The following is a 22,474-nucleotide window of genomic DNA, read 5'->3' as shown; positions in this document are numbered from 1 at the left end:
GCTCTTATTGTGTTCAATACTGATGCAATTTCTGTGTTTCATCAACACTCTGAAGGTCCAGACATTACAGAATCCTCCAGTTGTGCTTCGGAAACTACTACTAGTCTTCCAGTGAACGATCAAAACGTAGACACTTTAAGACATTACTCCCATGACTAAAATTCCGCATGGTGCTTATTGTGTTCAATGCCGATGCAATTTTTGTGTTTCATCAACACTCTGAAGGTTCACAGATTACAGAATGCCTCCAGATGTGTTTCGGAAACTACTACTAGTCTTCCAGTGTACGATCAAAGCGTAGACAGTTTAAGACATTACTCCCTTGGAGATAAGACCGCATTGTGCTTATTGTGTCCAATGCCGATGCAATTTTTGTGTTTCATCAATACTCTGAAGGTCCACAGACTACAAAATGCTTCTAGATGTGCTTCGGAATTTACTACTAGTCTTCCAGTGTACGATCAAAGTGTAGACAGTTTAAGACATTACTCCCATGGAGAAAAGTCCGCATGGTGCTTATTGTGATCAATGCCGTTGCAATTTCTGTGTTTCATCAACAGTCTGAAGGTCCAAAGATTACAGAATGCCTCCAGATGTGCTTCGGAAACTACTACAAGTCTTCCAGTGTACAATCAAAGCGTAGACAATTTAAGACATTACTCCCATGGAGAAAAGTCCGCATGGTACATATTGTGTTCAATGCCGATGCAGTTTTTGCGTTTCATCAACACTCTCAACGTCCACAGATTACAGAATGCCTCCAAATGTGCTTCGGAAACTACTACTAGTCTTCCAGGGAACGATGAAAGCGTAGACAGTTTGAGACATTACTCCCATGGAGAAAAGTCCGCATGCTGCTTATTGTGTTCAATGCCGATGCAATTTTTGTGTTTCATCAAAACTCTGAAGGTCCACAGATTACAGAATGCATCCAGATATGCTTCGGGAACTACTACTAGTCTTCCAGGGAACGATCAAACTGTAGACAGTTTAAGGCATTACTCCCATGGAGAAAAGTCCGCATGGTGCTTATTGTGTTCAATGCCGATGCAATTTTTGTGTTTCATCAACACTCTGAAGGTCCACAGATTACCAAATGCATCCAGATGTGCTTCGGAAACTACTACTAGTCTTCCAGTGCACGATCAAATCGTAGACAGTTTAAGACATTTCTCTGATGGAGAAAATTCCGTATGGTGCCTATTGTGTTCAATGCCGAATCAATTTCTATGTTTCATCAACACTCTGAAGGTCCACAGATAACAGAATGCCTCCAGATGTGCTTAGGAAACTACTACTAGTCTTCCAGGGAACGATCAAAGCGTAGACAGTTTAGGATATTACTCTTAAGGAGAAAAGTCCGCATGGTGCTTATTGTGTTTAATGCCGATGCAATTTCTGTGTTTCATCAACACTGTCAAGGTCCACAGATTACAGAATGCATCCAGAAGTGCTTCGAAAACTACTACTAGTCTTCCAGTGAACGATCAAAGCGTAGACACTTTAAGACATTACTCCCATGGAGAAAATTCGGCATGGTGCTTATTGTGTTCAATGCCGCTGCAAATTTTGTGTTATCAACACTCTGAAGGTCCACAGACTACAGAATGCCTCCAGATGTGCTTCGGAAACTACTACAAGTCTTCCAGTGTACGATCAAAGCGTAGACAGTTTAAGACATTACTCCCATGGAGAAAAGTCCGCATGGTGCTTATTGTGTTCAATGCCGATGCAATTTATGTGTTTCATCAACACTCTCAAGGTCCACAGATTACAGAATGCATCCAGATATGCTTCGGAAACTACTACTAGTCTTCCAGGGAACGATCAAAGCGTAGACAGTTTAAGACATTACTCCCATGGAGAAAAGTCTGCATGGTGCTTATTGTTTTCAATGCCGATGCAATTTCTGTGTTTCATCAACACTCTGAAAGTCCAAAGATTACAGAATGCCTCCAGATGTGCTTCGGAAACTATTACTAGTCTTCCAGTGTACGATCAAAGCGTGGACAGTTTAAGACATTACTCCCATGGAGAAAAGTCCGCATGGCGCTTATTGTGTTCAATGCTGATGCAATTTCTGTGTTTCATCAACACTCTGAAGGTCCAGAGATTACAGAATGCCTCTAGTTGTGCTTCGGAAACTACTACTAGTCTTCCAGTGAACGATCAAAACGTAGACACTTTAAGACATTACTCCCATGAAGAAAATTCCGCATGGTGCTTATTGTGTTCAATGCCGATGCAATTTTTGTGTTTCATCAACACTCTGAAGGTTCACAGATTACAGAATGCCTAAAAATGTGTTTCGGAAACTACTACTGGTCTTCCAGTGTACGATCAAAGCGTAGACAGTTTAAGACTTTACTCCCTTGGAGATAGGACCGCATTGTGCTAATTGTGTTCAATGCCGATGCAATTTTTGTGTTTCATCAATACTCTGAAGGTCCACAGACTACAGAATGCTTCCAGATGTGCTTCGGAAATTACTACTAGTCTGACAGTGTACGATCAAAGTGTAGACAGTTTAAGACATTACTCCCATGGAGAAAAGTCCACATGGTGCTTGTTGTGTTCAATGCCGATGCAATTTCTGTGTTTCATCAACACTCTGAGGGTCTACAGATTACAGAATGCCTCCAGATGTGCTTTGGAAGCTACTACTAGTCTTCCAGTGTACGATCAAAGTGCAGACAGTTTAAGACATTACTACCATGGAGGAAAGTCCGCATGGTGCTTATTGTGTTCAATGCCGATGCAATATTTGTGTTTCATCAATACTCTGAAGTTCCACAGATTACAGAATGCCTCCAGATGTGCTTCGGAAACTACTACTAGTCTTCCAGGGAACGATCAGAGCGTAGAATGTTTGAGACATTACTCCCATGGAGGAAAGTCCGCATGGTGCTTATTGTGTTCAATGCCGATGCAATTTTTGTGTTTCATCAACACTCTGAAGGTCCACAGAATACCAAATGCATCCAGATGTGCTTCGGAAACTACTACTAGTCTTCCAGTGTACGATCAAATCGTAGACAGTTTAAGACATTTCTCTGATGGAGAAAAGTCCGTATGGTGCCTATTGTGTTCAATGCCGAATCAATTTCTATGTTTCATCAACACTCTGAAGGTCCACAGATAACAGAATGCCTCCAGATGTGCTTAGGAAACTACTACTAGTCTTCCAGGGAACGATCAAAGCGTAGACAGTTTAGGATATTACTCTTAAGGAGAAAAGTCCGCATGGTGCTTATTGTGTTTAATGCCGATGCAATTTCTGTGTTTCATCAACACTGTCAAGGTCCACAGATTACAGAATGCATCCAGAAGTGCTTCGAAAACTACTACTAGTCTTCCAGTGAACGATCAAAGCGTAGACACTTTAAGACATTACTCCCATGGAGAAAATTCGGCATGGTGCTTATTGTGTTCAATGCCGCTGCAAATTTTGTGTTATCAACACTCTGAAGGTCCACAGACTACAGAATGCCTCCAGATGTGCTTCGGAAACTACTACAAGTCTTCCAGTGTACGATCAAAGCGTAGACAGTTTAAGACATTACTCCCATGGAGAAAAGTCCGCATGGTGCTTATTGTGTTCAATGCCGATGCAATTTATGTGTTTCATCAACACTCTCAAGGTCCACAGATTACAGAATGCATCCAGATATGCTTCGGAAACTACTACTAGTCTTCCAGGGAACGATCAAAGCGTAGACAGTTTAAGACATTACTCCCATGGAGAAAAGTCTGCATGGTGCTTATTGTTTTCAATGCCGATGCAATTTCTGTGTTTCATCAACACTCTGAAAGTCCAAAGATTACAGAATGCCTCCAGATGTGCTTCGGAAACTATTACTAGTCTTCCAGTGTACGATCAAAGCGTGGACAGTTTAAGACATTACTCCCATGGAGAAAAGTCCGCATGGCGCTTATTGTGTTCAATGCTGATGCAATTTCTGTGTTTCATCAACACTCTGAAGGTCCAGAGATTACAGAATGCCTCTAGTTGTGCTTCGGAAACTACTACTAGTCTTCCAGTGAACGATCAAAACGTAGACACTTTAAGACATTACTCCCATGAAGAAAATTCCGCATGGTGCTTATTGTGTTCAATGCCGATGCAATTTTTGTGTTTCATCAACACTCTGAAGGTTCACAGATTACAGAATGCCTAAAAGTGTGTTTCGGAAACTACTACTGGTCTTCCAGTGTACGATCAAAGCGTAGACAGTTTAAGACTTTACTCCCTTGGAGATAGGACCGCATTGTGCTAATTGTGTTCAATGCCGATGCAATTTTTGTGTTTCATCAATACTCTGAAGGTCCACAGACTACAGAATGCTTCCAGATGTGCTTCGGAAATTACTACTAGTCTGACAGTGTACGATCAAAGTGTAGACAGTTTAAGACATTACTCTCATGGAGAAAAGTCCGCATGGTGCTTATTGTGATCAATGCCGTTGCAATTTCTGTGTTTCATCAACAGTCTGAAGGTCCAAAGATTACAGAATGCCTCCACATGTGCTTCGGAAACTACTACTAGTCTTCCAGTGTACAATCAAAGCGTAGACAGTTTAAGACATTACTCCCATGGAGAAAAGGCCGCATGGTACATATTGTGTTCAATGCCGATGAAGTTTTTGTGTTTCATCAACTTTCTCTACGTCCACAGATTACAGAACGCCTCCAAATGTGCTTCGGAAACTACTACTAGTCTTCCAGGGAACGATCAAAGCGTAGACAGTTTGAGACATTACTCCCATGGAGAAAAGTCCGCATGGTGCTTATTGTGTTCAATGCCGATGCAATTTTTGTGATTCATCAAAACTCTGAGGGTCCACAGATTACAGAATGCATCCAGATATGCTTCGGAAACTACTACTAGTCTTCCAGGGAACGATCAAACTGTAGACAGTTTAAGACATTACGCCCATGGAGAAAAGTCCGCATGGTGCTTATTGTGTTCAATGCCGATGCAATTTTTGTGTTTCATCAACACTCTGAAGGTCCACAGATTACAGAATGTATCCAGATATGCTTCGAAACTACTACTAGTCTTCCAGGGAAGGATCAAAGCGTAGACAATATAAGACATTACTCCCATGGAGAAAATTCGGACTGGTGCTTATTGTGTTCAATGCCGCTGCAAATTTTGTGTTATCAACACTCTGAAGGTCCACACATTACAGAATGCCTCCAGATGTGCTTCGGAAACTACTACTAATCTTCCAGTGTACGATCAAAGCGTAGGCAGTTTAAGACATTACTCCCATGGAGAAAAGTCCTCATGGTGCTTATTGTGTTCAATGCCGATGCAGTTTTTGTGTTTCATCAACACTCTGATCGTCCACAGATTAGAGAATGCCTCCAGATGTGCTTCGGAAACTACTACTAGTCTTCCAGGGAACGATCAAAGCGTAGACAGTTTGAGACATTACTCCCATGGAGAAAAGTACGCATGGTGCTTGTTGTGTTCAATGCCGATGCAATTTTTGTGTTTCATCAACACTCTAGAGGACCACAAATTACAGAATGCATCCAGATATGCTTCGGAAACTACTACTAGTCTTCCAGGGAACGATCAAAGCGTAGACAGTTTAAGACATTACTCCCATGGAGAAAAGTCCGCATGGTGCTTATTGTGTTCAATGCCGATGCAATGTCTGTGTTTCATCAACACTCTGAAAGTCCACAGATTACAGAATGCCTCCAGATGTGCTTCGGAAACTACTACTAGTCTTCCAGTGTACGATCAAAGCGTAGACAGTTTAAGACATTACTCCCATGGAGAAAAGTCCTCATGGTGCTTATTGTGTTCAATGCCGATGCAGTTTTTGTGTTTCATCAACACTCTGATCGTCCACAGATTAGAGAATGCCTCCAGATGTGCTTCGGAAACTACTACTAGTCTTCCAGGGAACGATCAAAGCGTAGACAGTTTGAGACATTACTCCCATGGAGAAAAGTCCGCATGGTGCTTATTGTGTTCAATGCCGATGCAATTTTTGTGTTTCATCAACACTCTCAAGGACCACAAATTACAGAATGCATCCAGATATGCTTCGGAAACTACTACTAGTCTTCCAGGGAACGATCAAAGCGTAGACAGTTTAAGACATTACTCCCATGGAGAAAAGTCTGCATGGTGCTTATTGTGTTCAATGCCGATGCAATTTCTGTGTTTCATCAACACTCTGAAAGTCCACAGATTACAGAATGCCTCCAGATGTGCTTCGGAAACTACAACTAGTCTTCCAGTGTACGATCAAAGCGTAGACAGTTTTAGACATTACTCCCATGGAGAAAATTCGGCCTGGTGCTTATTGTGTTCAATGCCGCTGCAAATTTTGTGTTATCAACACTCTGAAGGTCCACACATTACAGAATGCCTCCAGATGTGCTTCGGAAACTACTACTAGTCTTCCAGTGTACGATCAAAGCGTAGACAGTTTAAGACATTACTCCCATGGAGAAAAGTCCTCATGGTGCTTATTGTGTTCAATGCCGATGCAGTTTTTGTGTTTCATCAACACTCTGATCGTCCACAGAGTAGAGAATGCCTCCAGATGTGCTTCGGAAACTACTACTAGTCTTCCAGGGAACGATCAAAGCGTAGACAGTTTGAGACATTACTCCCATGGAGAAAAGTCCGCATGGTGCTTATTGTGTTCAATGCCGATGCAATTTTTGTGTTTCATCAACACTCTCAAGGACCACAAATTACAGAATGCATCCAGATATGCTTCGGAAACTACTACTAGACTTCCAGGGAACGATCAAAGCGTAGACAGTTTAAGACATTACTCCCATGGAGAAAAGTCTGCATGGTGCTTATTGTGTTCAATGCCGATGCAATTTCTGTGTTTCATCAACACTCTGAAAGTCCACAGATTACAGAATGCCTCCAGATGTGCTTCGGAAACTACAACTAGTCTTCCAGTGTACGATCAAAGAGTAGACAGTTTAAGACATTACTCCCATGGAGAAAAGTCCGCATGGCGCTTATTGTGTTCAATGCTGATGCAATTTCTGTGTTTCATCAACACTCTGAAGGTCCAGAGATTACCGAATGCCTCTAGTTGTGCTTCGGAAACTACTACTAGTCTTCCAGTGAACGATCAAAACGTAGACACTTTAAGACATTACTCCCATGAAGAACATTCTGCATGGTGCTTATTGTGTTCAATGCCGATGCAATTTTTGTATTTCATCAACACTCTGAAGGTTCAGAGATTACAGAATTCCTCCAGATGTGTTTCGGAAACTACTACTAGTCTTCCAGTGTACGATCAAAGCGTAGACAGTTTAAGACATTACTCCCTTGGAGATAAGACCGCATTGTGCTTATTGTGTTCAATGCCGATGCAATTTTTGTGTTTCATCAATACTCTGAAGTTCCACAGACTACAGAATGCTTCCAGATGTGCTTCGGAAATTACTACTAGTCTGACAGTGTACGATCAAAGTGTAGACAGTTTAAGACATTACTCTCATGGAGAAAAGTCCGCATGGTGCTTATTGTGATCAATGCCGTTGCAATTTCTGTGTTTCATCAACAGTCAGAAGGTCCAAAGATTACAGAATGCCTCCAGATGTGCTTCGGAAACTACTACTAGTCTTCCAGTGTACAATCAAAGCGTAGACAGTTTAAGACATTACTCCCATGGAGAAAAGCCCGCATGGTACATATTGTGATCAATGCCGATGCAGTATTTGTGTTTCATCAACTTTCTCAACGGCAACAGATTACAGAATGCCTCCAAATGTGCTTCGGAAACTACTACTAGTCCTCCAGGGAACTATCAAAGCGTACACAGTTTGAGACATTACTCCCATGGAGAAAAGTCCGCATGGTGCTTATTGTGTTCAATGCCGATGCAATTTTTGTGATTCATCAAAACTCTGAAGGTCCACAGATTACAGAATGCATCCAGATATGCTTCGGAAACTACTACTAGTCTTCCAGGGAACGATCAAACTGTAGACAGTTTAAGACATTACGCCCATGGAGAAAAGTCCGCATGGTGCTTATTGTGTTCAATGCCGATGCAATTTTTGTGTTTCATCAACACTCTGAAGGTCCACAGATTACAGAATGTATCCAGATATGCTTCGAAACTACTACTAGTCTTCCGGGGAAGGATCTAAGCGTAGACAATATAAGACATTACTCCCATGGAGAAAAGTCTGCATGGTGTTTGTTGTGTTCAATGCCGATGCAATTTCTGTGTTTCATCAACACTCTGAAGGTCCACAGAATACAGAAATCATCCAGATGTGCTTCAGAAACTACTACTAGTCTTCCAGGAAACGATCAAAGCGTAGGCAGTTTAAGACATTACTCCCATTGAGAAAAGTCCGCATGGTGCTTATTGTGTTCTATGCCGAAGCAATTTTTGTGTTTCATCAACACTCTGAAAGTCCACAGATTACAGAATGCCTCCAGATGTGCTTTGGAAACTACTACTAGTCTTCCAGGGAACGATCAAAGCGTAGACAGTTTAAGACATTACTCCCAAGGAGAAAAGTCCGCATGGTGCTTATTGTGTTCAATGCCGATGCAATTTCTGTGTTTCATCAACACTCTGAAGGTCCACCGATTACAGAATGCATCCAGAAGTGCTTCGGAAGCTACTACTAGTCTTCCAGTGTACGATCAAAGCGTAGACAGTTTAAGACATTACTCCCATGGAGAAAAGACCGCATTGTGCTTATTGTGTTCAATGCCGATGCAATTTTTGTGTTTCATCAATACTCTGAAGGTCCACAGATTACAGAATGCTTCCAGATGTGCTTCGGAAACTACTACTAGTCCACCAGTGTACGATCAAAGTGTAGACAGTTTAAGACATTACTCCGATGGAGAAAGTCCGCATGGTGCTTATTGTGTTAAATACCGATGCAATTTCTGTGTTTCATCAACACTCTGAAGGTCCACAGATTACAGAATGCCTCCAGATGTACTTCGGAAACTGCTACTAGTCTTCCAGTGTACAATCAAAGCGTAGACAGTTTAAGACATTACTCCCATGGAGATAAGTCCGCATGGTGCTTATTGTGTTCAATGCTGATGCAGTTTTTGTGTTTCATCAACACACTGAAGGTCCACAGATTACAGAATGCCTCCAGATGTGCTTCGGAAACTACTACTAGTCTTCCAGGGAACGATCAAAGCATAGACAGTTTGAGACATTACTCCCATGGCGATAAGTCCGCATGGTGCTTATTGTGTTCAATGCCGATGCAATTTTTGTGTTTCATCAACACTCTGAGGTCCACAGATTACAGAATGTATCCAGATATGATTCGGAAACTACTACTAGCCTTCCAGGGAACGATCAAAGCGTAGACAATATAAGACATTACTCCCATGGAGAAAAGTCTGCATGGTGTTTATTGTGTTCAATGCCGATGCAATTTCTGTGTTTCATCAACATTGTGAAAGTCCACAGAATACAGAATGCATCCAGATGTGCTTCAGAAACTACTACTAGTCTTCCAGGGAACGATCAAACTGTAGACAGTTTAAGACATTACGCCCATGGAGAAAAGTCCGCATGGTGCTTATTGTGTTCAATGCCGATGCAATTTTTGTGTTTCATCAACACTCTGAAGGTCCACAGATTACAGAATGTATCCAGATATGCTTCGAAACTACTACTAGTCTTCCAGGGAAGGATCAAAGCGTAGAAAATATAAGACATTACTCCCATGGAGAAAAGTCTGCATGGTGCTTATTGTGTTCAATGCAGATTCAATTTCTGTGTTTCATCAACACTCTGAAGGTCCACCGATTACAGAATGCTTCCAGATGTGCTTCGGAAACTACTACTAGTCCTCCAGTGTACGATCAAAGTGTAGACAGTTTAAGACATTACTCCGATGGAGAAAGTCCGCATGGTGCTTATTGAGTTAAATACCGATGCAATTTCTGTGTTTCATCAACACTCTGAAGGTCCACAGATTACAGAATGGCTCCAGATGTACTTCGGAAACTGCTACTATTCTTCCAGTGTACAATCAAAGCGTAGACAGTTTAAGACATTACTCCCATGGAGATAAGTCCGCATGGTGCTTATTGTGTTCAATGCCGATGCAGTTTTTGTGTTTCATCAACACACTGAAGGTCCACAGATTACAGAATGCCTCCAGATGTGCTTCGGAAACTACTACTAGTCTTCCAGGGAACGATCAAAGCGTAGACAGTTTGAGACATTACTCCCATGGAGAAAAGTCTGCATGGTGCTTATTGTGTTCAATGCCGATGCAATTTCTGTGTTTCATCAACACTCTGAAGGTCCACAGATTACAGAATGCCTCCAGATGTGCTTCGGAAACTACTACTAGTCTTCCAGTGTACGATCAAAGCGTAGACAGTTTAAGACATTACTCCCATGGAGAAAAGTCCGCATGGCTCTTATTGTGTTCAATGCTGATGCAATTTCTGTGTTTCATCAACACTCTGAAGGTCCAGAGATTACAGAATCCTCCAGTTGTGCTTCGGAAACTACTACTAGTCTTCCAGTGAACGATCAAAACGTAGACACTTTAAGACATTACTCCCATGAAGAAAATTCCGCATGGTGCTTATTCTGTTCAATGCCGATGCAATTTTGGTTTTTCATCAACACTCTGAAGGTTCACAGATTACAGAATGCCTCCAGATGTGTTTCGGAAACTACTACTAGCCTTCCAGTGTACGATCAAAGTGTAGACAGTTTAAGACATTACTCCCATGGAGAAAAGTCCGCATGGTGCTTATTGTGATCAATGCCGTTGCAATTTCTGTGTTTCATCAACAGTCTGAAGGTCCACAGACTACAAAATGCTTCCAGATGTGCTTCGGAATTTACTACTAGTCTTCCAGTGTACGATCAAAGTGTAGACAGTTTAAGACATTACTCCCATGGAGAAAAGTCCGCATGGTGCTTATTGTGATCAATGCCGTTGCAATTTCTGTGTTTCATCAACAGTCTGAAGGTCCAAAGATTACAGAATGCCTCCAGATGTGCTTCGGAAACTACTACAAGTCTTCCAGTGTACAATCAAAGCGTAGGCAATTTGAGACATTACTCCCATGGAGAAAAGTCCGCATGGTACATATTGTGTTCAATGCCGATGCAGTTTTTGTGTTTCATCAACACTCTCAACTTCCACAGATTACAGAATGCCTCCAAATGTGCTTCGGAAACTACTACTAGTCTTCCAGGGAACGATCAAAGCGTAGACAGTTTGAGACATTACTCCCATGGAGAAAAGTCCGCATGCTGCTTATTGTGTTCAATGCCGATGCAATTTTTGTGTTTCATCAAAACTCTGAAGGTCCACAGATTACAGAATGCATCCAGATATGCTTCGGGAACTACTACTAGTCTTCCAGGGAACGATCAAACTGTAGACAGTTTAAGGCATTACTCCCATGGAGAAAAGTCCGCATGGTGCTTATTGTGTTCAATGCCGATGCAGTTTTTGTGTTTCATCAACACTCTCAACGTCCACAGATTACAGAATGCCTCCAAATGTGCTTCGGAAACTACTACTAGTCTTCCAGGGAACGATCCAAGCATAGACAGTTTGAGACATTACTCCCATGGAGAAAAGTCTGCATGGTGCTTATTGTGTTCAATGCCGATGCAATTTCTGTGTTTCATCAACACTCTGAAGTTCCACAGATTACAGAATGCTTCCAGATGTGCTTCGGAAACTACTACTAGTCCTCCAGTGTACGATCAAAGTGTAGACAGTTTAAGACATTACTCCGATGGAGAAAGTCCGCATGGTGCTTATTGTGTTAAATACCGATGCAATTTCTGTGTTTCATCAACACTCTGAAGGTCCACAGATTACAGAATGCCTCCAGATGTGCTTTAGAAACTACTACTAGTCTTCCAGGGAACGATCAAAGCGTAGACAGTTTAAGACATTACTCCCAAGGAGAAAAGTCCGCATGGTGCTTATTGTGTTCAATGCCGATGAATTTTTGTGTCTCATCAAAACTCTGAAGGTCCACAGGTTACAGAATGCCTAAAGATCTGCTTCGGAAACTACTACTAGTCTTATAGTAAACGATCAAAGCATAGACAGTTTAAGACATTACTCCCATGGAGAAAAGTCCACATGGTGCTTGTTGTGTTCAATGCCGATGCAATTTCTGTGTTTCATCAACACTCTGAGGGTCTACAGATTACAGAATGCCTCCAGATGTGCTTTGGGAACTACTACTAGTCTTCCAGTGTATGATCAAAGCGCAGACAGTTTAAGACATTACTACCATGGAGGAAAGTCCGCATGGTGTTAATTGTGTTCAATGCCGTTGCAATTTTTGTGTTTCATCAATACTCTGAAAGTCCACAGATTACAGAATGCCTCCAGATGTGCTTCGGAAACTACTACTAGTCTTCCAGGGAACGATCAAAGCGTAGAAAGTTTGAGACATTACTCCCATGGAGGAAAGTCCGCATGGTGCTTATTGTGTTCAATGCCGATGCAATTTTTGTGTTTCATCAACACTCTGAAGTTCCACAGATTACCGAATGCATCCAGATGTGCTTCGGAAACTACTACTAGTCTTCCAGTGTCCGATCAAAGCGTAGACAGTTTAAGACATTACTCTGATGGAGAAAAGTACGTATGATGCCTATTGTGTTCAATGCCGAATCAATTTCTATGTTTCATCAACACTCTGAAGGTCCAGAGATAACAGAATGCCTCCAGATGTGCTTAGGAAACTACTACTAGTCTTCCAGGGAACGATCAAAGCGTAGACAGTTTAGGATATTACTCTTAAGGAGAAAAGTCCGCATGGTGCTTATTGCGTTTAATGCCGATGAAATTTCTGTGTTTCATCAACACTGTCAAGGTCCACAGATTACAGAATGCATCCAGAAGTGCTTCGAAAACTACTACTAGTCTTCCAGTGAACGATCAAAGCGTAGACACTTTAAGACATTACTCCCATGGAGAAAATTCGGCATGGTGCTTATTGTGTTCAATGCCGCTGCAAATTTTGTGTTATCAACACTCTGAAAGTCCACAGATTACAGAATGCCTCCAGATGTGCTTCGGAAACTACTACAAGTCTTCCAGTGTACGATCAAAGCGTAGACAGTTTAAGACACTACTCCCATGGAGAAAAGTCCGCATGGTGCTTATTGTGTTCAATGCCGATGCAGTTTTTGTGTTTCATCAACACTCTGATCGTCCACAGATTAGAGAATGCCTCCAGATGTGCTTCGGAAACTACTACTAGTCTTCCAGGGAACGATCAAAGCGTAGGCAGTTTGAGACATTACTCCCATGGAGAAAAGTCCGCATGGTGCTTATTGTGTTCAATGCCGATGCAATTTATGTGTTTCATCAACACTCTCAAGGTCCACAGATTACAGAATGCATCCAGATATGCTTCGGAAACTAATACTAGTCTTCCAGGGAACGATCAAAGCGTAGACAGTTTAAGACATTACTCCCATGGAGAAAAGTCTGCATGGTGCTTATTGTGTTCAATGCCGATTCAATTTTTGTGTTTCATCAACACTCTGAAGGTTCACAGATTACAGAATGCCTCCAGATGTGTTTCGGAAACTACTACTAGTCTTCCAGTGTACGATCAAAGCGTAGACAGTTTGAGACATTACTCCCTTGGAGATAAGACCGCATTGTGCTTATTGTGTTCAATTCCGATGCAATTTTTGTGTTTCATCAATACTCTGAAGGTCCACAGACTACAAAATGCCTCCAGATGTGTTTCGGAAACTACTACTAGTCTTCCAGTGTACGATCAAAGCGTAGACAGTTTAAGACATTACTCCCTTGGAGATAAGACCGCATTGTGTTTATTGTGTTCAATGCCGATGCAATTTTTGTGTTTCATCAATACTCTGAAGGTCCACAGACTACAGAATGCTTCCAGATGTGCTTCGGAAATTACTACTAGTCTGACAGTGTACGATCAAAGTGTAGACAGTTTAAGACATTACTCTCATGGAGAAAAGTCCGCATGGTGCTTATTGTGATCAATGCCGTTGCAATTTCTGTGTATCATCAACAGTCTGAAGGTCCAAAGATTACAGAATGCCTCCACATGTGTTTCGGAAACTACTACTAGTCTTCCAGTGTACAATCAAAGCGTAGACAGTTTAAGACATTACTCCCATGGAGAAAAGGCCGCATGGTACATATTGTGTTCAATGCCGATGCAGTTTTTGTGTTTCATCAACTTTCTCTACGTCCACAGATTACAGAATGCCTCCACATGTGCTTCGGAAACTACTACTAGTCTTCCAGGGAACGATCAAAGCGTAGACAGTTTGAGACATTACTCCCATGGAGAAAAGTCCGCATGGTGCTTATTGTGTTCAATGACGATGCAATTTTTGTGATTCATCAAAACTCTGAAGGTCCACAGATTACAGAATGCATCCAGATATGCTTCGGAAACTACTACTAGTCTTCCAGGGAACGATCAAACTGTAGACAGTTTAAGACATTACGCCCATGGAGAAAAGTCCGTATGGTGCTTATTGTGTTCAATGCCGATGCAATTTTTGTGTTTCATCAACACTCTGAAGGTCCACAGATTACAGAATGTATCCAGATATGCTTCGAAACTACTACTAGTCTTCCAGGGAAGGATCAAAGCGTAGACAATATAAGACATTACTCCCATGGAGAAAAGTCTGCATGGTGTTTATTGTGTTCAATGCCGCTGCAATTTTTGTGTTTCATCAACACTCTAAGATCCACAGATTACAGAATGCCTCCAGATGTGCTTCGGAAACTTCTACTAGTCTTCCAGTGTACGATCAAAGCGTAGACAGTTTAAGACATTACTCCCATGGAGAAAAGGCCGCATTGTGCTTATTGTGTTCAATGCCGATGCAATTTTTGTGTTTCATCAACACTCTGAAGGTCCACAGATTACAGAATGCTTCCAGATGTGCTTCGGAAACTACTACTAGTCCTCCAGTCTACGATCAAAGTGTAGACAGTTTAAGACATTACTCCGATGGAGAAAGTCCGCATGGTGCTTATTGTGTGAAATACCGATGCAATTTCTGAGTTTCATCAACACTCTGAAGGTCCACAGATTACAGAATGCCTCCAGATGTACTTCGGAAACTGCTACTAGTCTTCCAGTGTACAATCAAAGCGTAGACAGTTTAAGACATTACTCCCATGGAGAAAATTCGGCATGGTGCTTATTGTGTTCAATGCCGCTGCAAATTTTGTGTTATCAACACTCTGAAGGTCCACAGATTACAGAATGCCTCCAGATGTGCTTTGGAAACTACTACTAGTCTTCCAGTGTACGATCAAAGCGTAGACAGTTTAAGACATTACTCCCATGGAGAAAAGTCCGCATGGTGCTTATTGTGTTCAATGCCGATGCAGTTTTTGTGTTTCATCATCACTCTGATCGTCCACAGATTAGAGAATGTCTCCAGATGTGCTTCAGAAACTTCTACTAGTCTTCCAGGGAACGATCAAAGTGTAGACAGTTTGAGACATTACTCCCATGGAGAAAATTCGGCATGGTGCTTACTGTGTTCAATGCCGCTGCAAATTTTGTGTTATCAACACTCTGAAGGTCCACAGATTACAGAATGCCTCCAGATGTGCTTCGGAAACTACTACTAGTCTTCCAGTGTACGATCAAAGCGTAGACAGTTTAAGACATTACTCCCATGGAGAAAAGTCCGCATGGCACTTATTGTGTTCAATGCTGATGCAATTTCTGTGTTTCATCAACACTCTGAAGGTCCAGAGATTACCGAATGCCTCTAGTTGTGCTTCGGAAACTACTACTAGTCTTCCAGTGAACGATCAAAACGTAGACACTTTAAGACATTACTCCCATGAAGAAAATTCGGGATGGTGCTTATTGTGTTCAATGCCGATGCAATTTTTGTGTTTCATCCACACTCTGAAGGTTCAGAGATTACAGAATGCCTCCAGATGTGTTTCGGAAACTACTACTAGTCTTCCAGTGTACGATCAAAGCGCAGACAGTTTAAGACATTACTCCCTTGGAGATAAGACCGCATTGTGCTTATTGTGTTCAATGCCGATGCAATTTTTGTGTTTCATCAATACTCTGAAGTTCGACAGACTACAGAATGCTTCCAGATGTGCTTCGGAAATTACTACTAGTCTGACAGTGTACGATCAAAGTGTAGACAGTTTAAGACATTACTCTCATGGAGAAAAGTCCGCATGGTGCTTATTGTGATCAATGCCGTTGCAATTTCTGTATTTCATCAACAGTCTGAAGGTCCAAAGATTACAGAATGCCTCCAGATGTGCGTCGGAAACTACTACTAGTCTTCCAGTGTACAATCAAAGCGTAGACAGTTTAAGACATTACTCCCATGGAGAAAAGCCCGCATGGTACATATTGTGTTCAATGCCGATGCAGTTTTTGTGTTTCATCAACTTTCTCAACGTCCACAGATTACAGAATGCCTCCAAATGTGCTTCGGAAACTACTACTAGTCTTCCAGGGAACGATCAAAGCGTAGACAGTTTGAGACATTACTCCCATGGAGAAAAGTCCGCATGGTGCTTATTGTGTTCAATGCCGATGCAATTTTTGTGATTCATCAAAACTCTGAAGGTCCACAGATTACAGAATGCATCCAGATAGGCTTCGGAAACTACTACTAGTCTTCCAGGGAACGATCAAACTGTAGACAGTTTAAGACATTAGGCCCATGGAGAAAAGTCCGCATGGTGCATATTGTGTTCAATGCCGATGCAATTTTTGTGTTTCATCAACACTTTGAAGGTCCACAGATTACAGAATGTATCCAGATATGCTTCGAAACTACTACTAGGCTTCCAGGGAAGGATCAAAGCGTAGACAATATAAGACATTACTCCCATGGAGAAAAGTCTGCATGGTGTTTATTGTGTACAATGCCGATGCAATTTCTGTGTTTCATCAACACTCTGAAGGTCCACAGAATACAGAATGCATCCAGATGTGCTTCAGAAACTACTACTAGTCTTCCAGGAAACGATCAAAGCGTAGGCAGTTTAAGACATTACTCCCATTGAGAAAAGTCCGCATGGTGCTTATTGTGTTCTATGCCGAGGCAATTTTTGTGTTTCATCAACACTCTGAAGGTCCACAGATTACAGAATGCCTCCAGATGTGCTTCGGAAACTACTACTAGTCTTCCAGGGAACGATCAAAGCGTAGACAGTTTAAGACATTACTCCCAAGGAGAAAAGTCCGCATGGTGCTTATTGTGTTCAATGCCGATGCAATTTCTGTGTTTCATCAAAACTCTGAAGGTCCACCGATTACAGAATGCATCCAGAAGTGCTTCGGAAACTACTACTAGTCTTCCAGTGAACGATCAAAGCGTAGACACTTTAAGACATTACTCCCATGGAGAAAAGTCTGCATGGTGTTTATTGTGTTCAATGCCGCTGCAATTTTTGTGTTTCATCAACACTCTAAGGTCCACAGATTACAGAATGCCTCCAGATGTGCTTCGGAAACTTCTACTAGTCTTCCAGTGTACGATCAAAGCCTAGACAGTTTAAGACATTACTCCCATGGAGAAAAGGCCGCATTGTGCTTATTGTGTTCAATGCCGATGCAATTTTTGTGTTTCATCAACACTCTGAAGGTCCACAGATTACAGAATGCTTCCAGATGTGCTTCGGAAACTACTACTAGTCCTCCAGTCTACGATCAAAGTGTAGACAGTTTAAGACATTACTCCGATGGAGAAAGTCCGCATGGTGCTTATTGTGTTAAATACCGATGCAATTTCTGAGTTTCATCAACACCCTGAAGGTCCACAGATTACAGAATGCCTCCAGATGTACTTCGGAAACTGCTACTAGTCTTCCAGTGTACGATCAAAGCGTAGACAGTTTAAGACATTACTCCCTTGGAGATAAGACCGCATTGTGCTTATTGTGTTCAATGCCGATGCAATTTTTGTGTTTCATCAATACTCTGAAGGTCCACAGATTACAGAATGCATCCAGATAGGCTTCGGAAACTACTACTAGTCTTCCAGGGAACGATCAAAATGTAGACAGTTTAAGACATTACGCCCATGGAGAAAAGTCCGCATGGTGCTTATTGTGTTCAATGCCGATGCAATTTTTGTGTTTCATCAACACTCTGAAGGTCCACAGATTACAGAAGGCATCCAGATGTGCTTCAGAAACTACTACTAGTCTTCCAGGAAACGATCAAAGCGTAGGCAGTTTAAGACATTACTCCCATTGAGAAAAGTCCGCATGGTGCTTATTGTGTTCTATGCCGATGCAATTTTTGTGTTTCATCAACACTCTGAAGGTCCACAGATTACAGAATGCCTCCAGATGTGCTTCGGAAACTACTACTAGTCTTCCAGGGAACGATCAAAGCGTAGACAGTTTAAGACATTACTCCCTAGGAGAAAAGTCCGCATGGTGCTTATTGTGTTCAATGCCGATGCAATTTCTGTGTTTCATCAACACTCTGAAGGTCCACCGATTACAGAATGCATCCAGAAGTGCTTCGGAAACTACTACTAGTCTTCCAGTGAACGATCAAAGCGTAGACACTTTAAGACATTACTCCCATGGAGAAAATTCCGCATGGTGCTTATTGTGTTCAATGCCGCTGCAATTTTTGTGTTTCATCAACACTCTAAGGTCCACAGATTACAGAATGCCTCCACATGTGCTTCGGAAACTTCTACTAGTCTTCCAGTGTACGATCAAAGCGTAGACAGTTTAAGACATTACTCCCATGGAGAAAAGACCGCATTGTGCTTATTGTGTTCAATGCCGATGCAATTTTTGTGTTTCATCAATACTCTGAAGGTCCACAGATTACAGAATGCTTCCAGATGTGCTTCGGAAACTACTACTAGTCCTCCAGTGTACGATCAAAGTGTAGACAGTTTAAGACATTACTCCGATGGAGAAAGTCCGCATGGTGCTTATTGTGTTAAATACCGATGCAATTTCTGTGTTTCATCAACACTCTGAAGGTCCACAGATTACAGAATGCCTCCAGATGTACTTCGGAAACTGCTACTAGTCTTCCAGTGTACAATCAAATCGTAGACAGTTTAAGACATTACTCCCATGGAGACAAGTCCGCATGGTGCTTATTGTGTTCAATGCTGATGCAGTTTTTGTGTTTCATCAACACACGGAAGGTCCACAGATTACAGAATGCCTCCAGATGTGCTTCGGAAACTACTACTAGTCTTCCAGGGAACGATCAAAGCGTAGACAGTTTGAGACATTACTCCCATGGAGAGAAGTCTGCATGGTGCTTATTGTGTTCAATGCCGGTGCAATTTTTGTGTTTCATCAACACTCTGAAGGTTCACAGATTACAGAATGCCTCCAGATGTGTTTCGGAAACTACTACTAGTCTTCCAGTGTACGATTAAAGCGTAGACAGTTTAAGACATTACTCCCGTGGAGAAAAGTCCGCATGGTGCTTATTGTGTTCAATACCGATTCAATTCCTGTGTTTCATCAACACTCTGAAGGTCCACAGATTACAGAATGCATCCAGATATGCTTCGGAAACTACTACTCGTCTTCCAGGGAACGATCAAACTGTAGACAGTTTAAGACATTACGCCCATGGAGAAAAGTCCGCATGGTGCTTATTGTGTTCAATGCCGATGCAATTCTTGTGTTTCATCAACACTCTGAAGGTCCACAGATTACAGAATGTATCCAGATATGCTTCGAAACTACTACTAGTCTTCCAGGGAAGGATCAAAGCGTAGACAATATAAGACATTACTCCCATGGAGAAAAGTCTGCATGGTGTTTATTGTGTTCAATGCCGACGCAATTTCTGTGTTTCATCAACACTCTGAAGGTCCACAGAATACAGAATGCATTTAGATGTGCTTTAGAAACTACTACTAGTCTTCCAGGAAACGATCAAAGCGTAGGCAGTTTAAGACATTACTCCCATTGAGAAAAGTCCGCATGGTGCTTATTGTGTTCTATGCCGATGCAATTTTTGTGTTTCATCAACACTCTGAAGGTCCACAGATTACAGAATGCCTCCAGATGTGCTTCGGAAACTACTACTAGTCTTCCAGGGAACGATCAAAGCGTAGACAGTTTAAGACATTACTCCCATGGAGAAAAGTCCGCATGGTGCTTATTGTGTTCAATGCCGATGCAATTTCTGTGTTTCATCAACACTCTGAAGGTCCACCGATTACAGAATGCAACCAGAAGTGCTTCGGAAACTACTACTAGTCTTCCAGTGAACGATCAAAGCGTAGACACTTTAAGACATTACTCCCATGGAGAAAATTCCGCATGGTGCTTATTGTGTTCAATGCCGCTGCAAATTTTTGTGTTTCATCAACACTCTAAGGTCCACAGATTACAGAATGCCTCCAGATGTGCTTCGGAAACTTCTACTAGTCTTCCAGTGTACGATCAAAGCGTAGACAGTTTAAGACATTACTCCCATGGAGAAAAGACCGCATTGTGCTTATTGTGTTCAATGCCGATGCAATTTTTGTGTTTCATCAATACTCTGAATGTCCACAGATTACAGAATGCTTCCAGATGTGCTTCGGAAACTACTACTAGACCTCCAGTGTACGATCAAAGTGTAGACAGTTTAAAACATTACTACGATGGAGAAAGTCCGCATGGTGCTTATTGTGTTAAATACCGATTCAATATCTGTGTTTCATCAACACTCTGAAGGTCCACAGATTACAGAATGCCTCCAGATGTACTTCGGAAACTGCTACTAGTCTTCCAGTGTACAATCAAAGCGTAGACAGTTTAAGACATTACTCCCAAGGAGAAGAGTCCGCATGGTGCTTATTGTGTTCAATGCTGATGCAGTTTTTGTGTTTCATCAACACACTGAAGGTCCACAGATTACAGAATGCCTCCAGATGTGCTTCGGAAACTACTACTAGTCTTCCAGGGAACGATCAAAGCGTAGACAGTTTGAGACATTACTCCCATGGAGAAAAGTCCGCATGGTGCTTATTGTGTTCAATGCCGATGCAATTTCTGTGTTTCATCAAAACTCTGAAGGTCCACCGATTACAGAATGCATCCAGAAGTGCTTCGGAAACTACTACTAGTCTTCCAGTGAACGATCAAAGCGTAGACACTTTAAGACTTTACTCCCATGGAGAAAAGTCTGCATGGTGTTTATTGTGTTCAATGCCGCTGCAATTTTTGTGTTTCATCAACACTCTAAGGTCCACAGATTACAGAATGCCTCCAGATGTGCTTCGGAAACTTCTACTAGTCTTCCAGTGTACGATCAAAGCCTAGACAGTTTAAGACATTACTCCCATGGAGAAAAGGCCGCATTGTGCTTATTGTGTTCAATGCCGATGCAATTTTTGTGTTTCATCAACACTCTGAAGGTCCACAGATTACAGAATGCCTCCAGATGTACTTCGGAAACTGCTACTAGTCTTCCAGTGTACGATCAAAGCGTAGACAGTTTAAGACATTACTCCCTTGGAGATAAGACCGCATTGTGCTTATTGTGTTCAATGCCGATGCCATTTTTGTGTTTCATCAATACTCTGAAGGTCCACAGATTACAGAATGCATCCAGATAGGCTTCGGAAACTACTACTAGTCTTCCAGGGAACGATCAAAATGTAGACAGTTTAAGACATTACGCCCATGGAGAAAAGTCCGCATGGTGCTTATTGTGTTCAATGCCGATGCAATTTTTGTGTTTCATCAACACTCTGAAGGTCCACAGATTACAGAAGGCATCCAGATGTGCTTCAGAAACTACTACTAGTCTTCCAGGAAACGATCAAAGCGTAGGCAGTTTAAGACATTACTCCCATTGAGAAAAGTCCGCATGGTGCTTATTGTGTTCTATGCCGATGCAATTTTTGTGTTTCATCAACACTCTGAAGGTCCACAGATTACAGAATGCCTCCAGATGTGCTTCGGAAACTACTACTAGTCTTCCAGGGAACGATCAAAGCGTAGACAGTTTAAGACATTACTCCCTAGGAGAAAAGTCCGCATGGTGCTTATTGTGTTCAATGCCGATGCAATTTCTGTGTTTCATCAACACTCTGAAGGTCCACCGATTACAGAATGCATCCAGAAGTGCTTCGGAAACTACTACTAGTCTTCCAGTGAACGATCAAAGCGTAGACACTTTAAGACATTACTCCCATGGAGAAAATTCCGCATGGTGCTTATTGTGTTCAATGCCGCTGCAATTTTTGTGTTTCATCAACACTCTAAGGTCCACAGATTACAGAATGCCTCCACATGTGCTTCGGAAACTTCTACTAGTCTTCCAGTGTACGATCAAAGCGTAGACAGTTTAAGACATTACTCCCATGGAGAAAAGACCGCATTGTGCTTATTGTGTTCAATGCCGATGCAATTTTTGTGTTTCATCAATACTCTGAAGGTCCACAGATTACAGAATGCTTCCAGATGTGCTTCGGAAACTACTACTAGTCCT

This window comes from Schistocerca gregaria, chromosome 9 (genome assembly GCF_023897955.1).
Source record: "Schistocerca gregaria isolate iqSchGreg1 chromosome 9, iqSchGreg1.2, whole genome shotgun sequence".
NCBI lineage: Eukaryota > Metazoa > Arthropoda > Insecta > Orthoptera > Acrididae > Schistocerca > Schistocerca gregaria.
The sequence above is the reverse complement of the archived record's forward strand: the minus strand, read 5'-3'. Positions refer to the sequence as shown.